Source organism: Cherax quadricarinatus, chromosome 3 (assembly GCF_038502225.1).
Source record: "Cherax quadricarinatus isolate ZL_2023a chromosome 3, ASM3850222v1, whole genome shotgun sequence".
NCBI classification, from domain to species: Eukaryota; Metazoa; Arthropoda; class Malacostraca; order Decapoda; family Parastacidae; genus Cherax; species Cherax quadricarinatus.
In genome coordinates this window covers 51,783,368-51,790,846 of record NC_091294.1, presented here as the reverse complement: position 1 = coordinate 51,790,846, position 7,479 = coordinate 51,783,368, and positions in this window count along the sequence as shown.

Below are 7,479 nucleotides of genomic sequence, written 5' to 3'. Positions count from 1 at the left end.
CCCCTCCTCAGCCCTCTGGATAATACTTTTAGTAACTCCGCATCTTCTATTCTCCAAGCTACGAATTCTCTGCATAATATTCACACCACAAATTGCCCTCAGACATGATATCTATACTGTCTCCAGCCTTCTCCTTCTTGCAACATCCACCACCCATGCATCACATGGATATAAGAGCGTTGGTACAACTGTACTCTCATACATTCCCCTCTTTTATTGCCTCCATGGATAACGTTCTTTGTCTCCACAGACTCCTCAACGCACCACTCACCTTTTTTCCCTTATCACTTCTGTGGTTCATCTCGTCTTTCATAGATCCATCTGCTGACAGGTCCACCTCCAGATATCTGAACATATTTACTTTCTCCGTACTCCCTCCAATCTGACATCCAATATTACATCAAATAACTTTTGTTACGTTTATCACCTTGCTCTTTTCAGTGTTCTCTTGAAAATAATTGTGGAGAGAAACACACTGAGAAAAAAGACAAATACACATTTGAAAGAAGCAACTTTGTGTGGTTGAGCAGTGTGCAGCGCTGCTGAATAATTTAAGAAATGCCTTTCTCGGGAATAGCGGAGAATATTTACAGGGACAGGTGTGTCTCTCAGTGTATATACACCAGGAGTTTATTCTAATCCCTATTTTAGGGATTCGGGTATTCTTAAGTGACAGCGAAAATTTTACACGCAGCTTTAATGACACTCCCATAGTCGATAGGCTTTCAACCCAGTTACCAGCCAGAAAAAGCAGAGTCACTAAAATGAAGTCTTAATACAACAGCAAATGAAAATATTAATTTAAAAAAAAACATCCAAATGGAGAATGTTGTGCAGCGTGTGTTGCAGGAGGCTGAAGAACTGGCTAAGACTGCAGAGTAATCGTCTTAGGTCTCTGCATTCTCCTTGAAGATTTTAACCTTCCGGATGTAGAGTTGTTTATCAATGGTATTCAGTACCGACAAGAAGATACATTAGAAAAATGTGCAATATTTGGGTGCCTTTATAGACATTTGGTCATCCGTTTCAGCCACGTCTACAAAGATGCCCAGATGTTGCACATGTGTCTAATTCATCCCAAATGAAAAAATTAAAATGGCAGACATCATTATTGTATGAGAAATAATACCTGGAAGCACTTAGTTGACACAGTTAAGACAGGAAGCGTCCATGAAAATCCTTCACCAAATGCTATCCTCCTTAGAGACCTCAACCTTCCAAATACAAGATGGAAGACAACATCATGGTGTCGGATATAGCAGTGGAAAGTACTCTGTCTCAGCAAGCACACACTAGCCAGCCACTAAGACTGTCAGATATAGCAGCGGAAAGTACTGTAGCCAAGCCAAGCAAGCACACACCAGGCCTAGCCCCATTCCCCGCCCCCACGGGGCTCGGAGGTAGAAGCTAGGCACCTTGGGCTGTCGCAAAGCCCACCCACACTGGGCTCGAAGAGTGTGGCAAGTATATAGCAGCAGACGATATCAGGAGTTACAAAGGCAGCAAGCACTACAGGATCCTTTTAGGGCCACACCCCAGCCATGGGCCGAAGCCCGAGTGCTGGGGAAGCGCAAGAATGCCTCTTGCTGTGTGTTGCTGCTGCTACTACACTTGGCTGTTGCACTCCTCTCCTGAGACTGCCGGAGGTTTTCACTGAAGCAACAGATAAAATACTAAAAATGAAAATATCCTTGAGTTGATCTTTACAAAGAACGGGGAAGTAATCAGAGACATAGTCTTAAATACACTATACTAAACCTAACACAGCAGCGCTGTGTAGCCCTTGTGGCTTAGCGCTTCTTTGTGATTTTAATAATAAAAATAATATAGGTATCACAGCCTGGTGAAGTACAAGTTATGTGTAGTGAAGATAACAAGTAACTTTAAGGGAAGTTTAATGCACATAACTTCAACACTTAGTATTCTGAATGTTGAATATAACTTCAACACGGAATATTAACTGCAACACAAATAAACAGTTGTGAGTGCACTCAACACAGTGCACTCAACACAGTGCACTCAACACAGTGCACTCAACACAGTGCACTCAACACAGTGCACTCAACACAGTGCACTCAACACAGTGCACTCAACACAGTGCACTCAACACAGTGCACTCAACACAGTGCACTCAACACAGTGCACTCAACACAGTGCACTCAACAAAATACACTCAACACAGTGCACTCAACACAGTGCACTCAACACAGTGCACTCAACACAGTGCACTCAACACAGTGCACTCAACACAGTGCACTCAACACAGTGCACTCAACACAGTGCACTCAACACAGTGCACTCAACAAAATACACTCAACACAATGCACTCAACACAGTGCACTCAACACAGTGCACTCAACACAGTGCACTCAACACAGTGCACACAACAGAGTGCACTCAAAACAGTGCACTCAACACAGTGCACTCAACACAGTGCACTCAACACAGTGCACTCAACAAAGTGCACTCAACACAGTGCACTCAACACAGTGCACTCAACACAGTGCACTCAACACAGTGCACTCAACACAGTGCACTCAACACAGTGCACTCAACAAAGTGCACTCAACACAGTGCACTCACAGTGCACTCAACACAGTGCACTCAACACAGTGCACTCAACACAGTGCACTCAACACAGTGCACTCAACACAGTGCACTCAACACAGTGCACTCAACAAAATACACTCAACACAGTGCACTCAACACAGTGCACTCAACACAGTGCACTCAACACAGTGCACTCAACACAGTGCACTCAACAAAGTGCACTCAACACAGTGCACTCAACACAGTGCACTCAACACAGTGCACTCAACACAGTGCACTCAACACAGTGCACTCAACACAGTGCACTCAACAAAATACACTCAACACAGTGCACTCAACACAGTGCACTCAACACAGTGCACTCAACACAGTGCACTCAACACAGTGCACTCAACAAAGTGCACTCAACACAGTGCACTCAACACAGTGCACTCAACACAGTGCACTCAACACAGTGCACTCAACACAGTGCACTCAACAAAGTGCACTCAACACAGTGCACTCAACACAGTGCACTCAACACAGTGCACTCAACACAGTGCACTCAACACAGTGCACTCAACACAGTGCACTCAACACAGTGCACTCAACACAATGCACTCAACACAATGCACTCAACACAGTGCACTCAACACAGTGCACTCAACACAGTGCACTCAACACAGTGCACTCAACACAGTGCACTCAACACAATGCACTCAACACAGTGCACTCAACACAGTGCACTCAACACAGTGCACTCAACACAGTGCACTCAACACAGTGCACTCAACACAATGCACTCAACACAGTGCACTCAACACAGTGCACTCAACACAGTGCACTCAACACAGAGCACTCAACACAGTGCACTCAACACAGTGCACTCAACACAGTGCACTCAACACAGTGCACTCAACACAGTGCACTCAACACAGTGCACTCAACACAGTGCACTCAACACAGTGCACTCAACACAGTGCACTCAACACAGTGCACTCAACACAGTGCACTCAACACAGTGCACTCAACACAATGCACTCAACACAGTGCACTCAACACAGTGCACTCAACACAATGCACTCAACACAGTGCACTCAACACAGTGCACTCAACACAGTGCACTCAACACAGTGCACTCAACACAGTGCACTCAACACAGTGCACTCAACACAGTGCACTCAACACAGCACTCAACACAATGCACTCAACACAGTGCACTCAACACAGTGCACTCAACACAGTGCACTCAACACAGTGCACTCAACACAGTGCACTCAACACAGAGCATAGTAAAGTTGAATGAAGAAGCATCCAAAATGTGTAGGAAGAAGGTTCTGTTGAGAAAGTCTATACGGAGATCAAATATAGAAAGTCTATACGGAGATCAAATATAGAAAGTCTATATGGAGATCAAATATAGAAAATCTATACGGAGATCAAATATAGAAAGTCTATATGGAGATCAAATATAGAAAATCTATACGGAGATCAAATATAGAAAGTCTATATGGAGATCAAATATAGAAAGTCTATACGGAGATCAAATATAGAAAGTCTATACGGAGATCAAATATAGAAAGTCTATACGGAGATCAAATATAGAAAGTCTATACGGAGATCAAATATAGAAAGTCTATACGGAGATCAAATATAGAAAGTCTATACGGAGATCAAATATAGAAAGTCTATATGGAGATCAAATATAGAAAGTCTATATGGAGATCAAATATAGAAAATCTATACGGAGATCAAATATAGAAAGTCTATACGGAGATCAAATATAGAAAGTCTATACGGAGATCAAATATAGAAAGTCTATACGGAGATCAAATATAGAAAGTCTATATGGAGATCAAATATAGAAAGTCTATATGGAGATCAAATATAGAAAGTCTATATGGAGATCAAATATAGAAAGTCTATACGGAGATCAAATATAGAAAGTCTATATGGAGATCAAATATAGAAAGTCTATATGGAGATCAAATATAGAAAATCTATACGGAGATCAAATATAGAAAGTCTATATGGAGATCAAATATAGAAAGTCTATACGGAGATCAAATATAGAAAGTCTATACGGAGATCAAATATAGAAAGTCTATACGGAGATCAAATATAGAAAGTCTATACGGAGATCAAATATAGAAAGTCTATACGGAGATCAAATATAGAAAGTCTATATGGAGATCAAATATAGAAAGTCTATATGGAGATCAAATATAGAAAGTATATATGGAGATCAAATACAGAAAGTCTATACGGAGATCATATATAGAAAGTCTATACGGAGATCAAATATAGAAAGTCTATACGGAGATCAAATATACAAAGTCTATATGGAGATCAAATATAGAAAGTCTATACGGAGATCAAATATAGAAAGTCTATACGGAGATCAAATATAGAAAGTCTATACGGAGATCAAATATAGAAAGTCTATACGGAGATCAAATATAGAAAGTCTATACGGTGATCAAATATAGAAAGTCTGTACGGATATCAAATATAGAAAGTCTATACGGAGATCAAATATAGAAAGTCTATAGGGAGATCAAATATAGAAAGTCTATACGGAGATCAAATATAGAAAGTCTATACGGTGATCAAATATAGAAAGTCTATACGGAGATCAAATATAGAAAGTCTATACGGAGATCAAATATAGAAAGTCTATACGGAGATCAAATATAGAAAGTCTATACGGTGATCAAATATAGAAAGTCTATACGGAGATCAAATATAGAAAGTCTATACGGAGATCAAATATAGAAAGTCTATACGGTGATCAAATATAGAAAGTCTGTACGGATATCAAATATAGAAAGTCTATACGGAGATCAAATATAGAAAGTCTATAGGGAGATCAAATATAGAAAGTCTATACGGAGATCAAATATAGAAAGTCTATACGGTGATCAAATATAGAAAGTCTATACGGAGATCAAATATAGAAAGTCTATACGGTGATCAAATATAGAAAGTCTATATGGTGATCAAATATAGAAAGTCTATACGGTGATCAAATATAGAAAGTCTATACGGAGATCAAATATAGAAAGTCTATATGGAGATCAAATATAGAAAGTCTATACGGAGATCAAATATAGAAAGTCTATACGGAGATCAAATATAGAAAGTCTATATGGAGATCAAATATAGAAAGTCTATACGGAGATCAAATATAGAAAGTCTATATGGAGATCAAATATAGAAAGTCTATACGGAGATCAAATATAGAAAGTCTATACGGAGATCAAATATAGAAAGTCTATATGGAGATCAAATATAGAAAGTCTATACGGAGATCAAATATAGAAAGTCTATACGGAGATCAAATATAGAAAGTCTATACGGAGATCAAATATAGAAAGTCTATACGGAGATCAAATATAGAAAGTCTATATGGAGATCAAATATAGAAAGTCTATACGGAGATCAAATATAGAAAGTCTATACGGAGATCAAATATAGAAAGTCTATACGGAGATCAAATATAGAAAGTCTATACGGAGATCAAATATAGAAAGTCTATATGGAGATCAAATATAGAAAGTCTATACGGAGATCAAATATAGAAAGTCTATACGGAGATCAAATATAGAAAGTCTATACGGAGATCAAATATAGAAAGTCTATACGGAGATCAAATATAGAAAGTCTATACGGAGATCAAATATAGAAAGTCTATACGGAGATCAAATATAGAAAGTCTATACGGAGATCAAATATAGAAAGTCTATACGGAGATCAAATATAGAAAGTCTATACGGAGATCAAATATAGAAAGTCTATACGGAGATCAAATATAGAAAGTCTATACGGAGATCAAATATAGAAAGTCTATATGGAGATCAAATATAGAAAGTCTATATGGAGATCAAATATAGAAAATCTATACGGAGATCAAATATAGAAAGTCTATACGGAGATCAAATATAGAAAGTCTATACGGAGATCAAATATACAAAGTCTATATGGAGATCAAATATAAAAAGTCTATACGGAGATCAAATATAGAAAGTCTATACGGAGATCAAATATAGAAAGTCTATACGGAGATCAAATATAGAAAGTCTATATGGAGATCAAATATAGAAAGTCTATACGGAGATCAAATATAGAAAGTCTATACGGAGATCAAATATAGAAAGTCTATACGGAGATCAAATATAGAAAGTCTATATGGAGATCAAATATAGAAAGTCTATACGGAGATCAAATATAGAAAGTCTATATGGAGATCAAATATAGAAAGTCTATATGGAGATCAAATATAGAAAGTCTATACGGAGATCAAATATAGAAAGTCTATACGGAGATCAAATATAGAAAGTCTATACGGAGATCAAATATAGAAAGTCTATACGGAGATCAAATATAGAAAGTCTATACGGAGATCAAATATAGAAAGTCTATACGGAGATCAAATATAGAAAGTCTATACGGAGATCAAATATAGAAAGTCTATATGGAGATCAAATATAGAAAGTCTATACGGAGATCAAATATAGAAAGTCTATACGGAGATCAAATATAGAAAGTCTATATGGAGATCAAATATAGAAAGTCTATACGGAGATCAAATATAGAAAGTCTATACGGAGATCAAATATAGAAAGTCTATATGGAGATCAAATATAGAAAGTCTATACGGAGATCAAATATAGAAAGTCTATATGGAGATCAAATATAGAAAGTCTATACGGAGATCAAATATAGAAAGTCTATACGGAGATCAAATATAGAAAGTCTATACGGAGATCAAATATAGAAAGTCTATACGGAGATCAAATATAGAAAGTCTATACGGAGATCAAATATAGAAAGTCTATACGGTGATCAAATATAGAAAGTCTATACGGAGATCAAATATAGAAAGTCTATACGGAGATCAAATATAGAAAGTCTATATGGTGATCAAATATAGAAAGTCTGTACGGATAT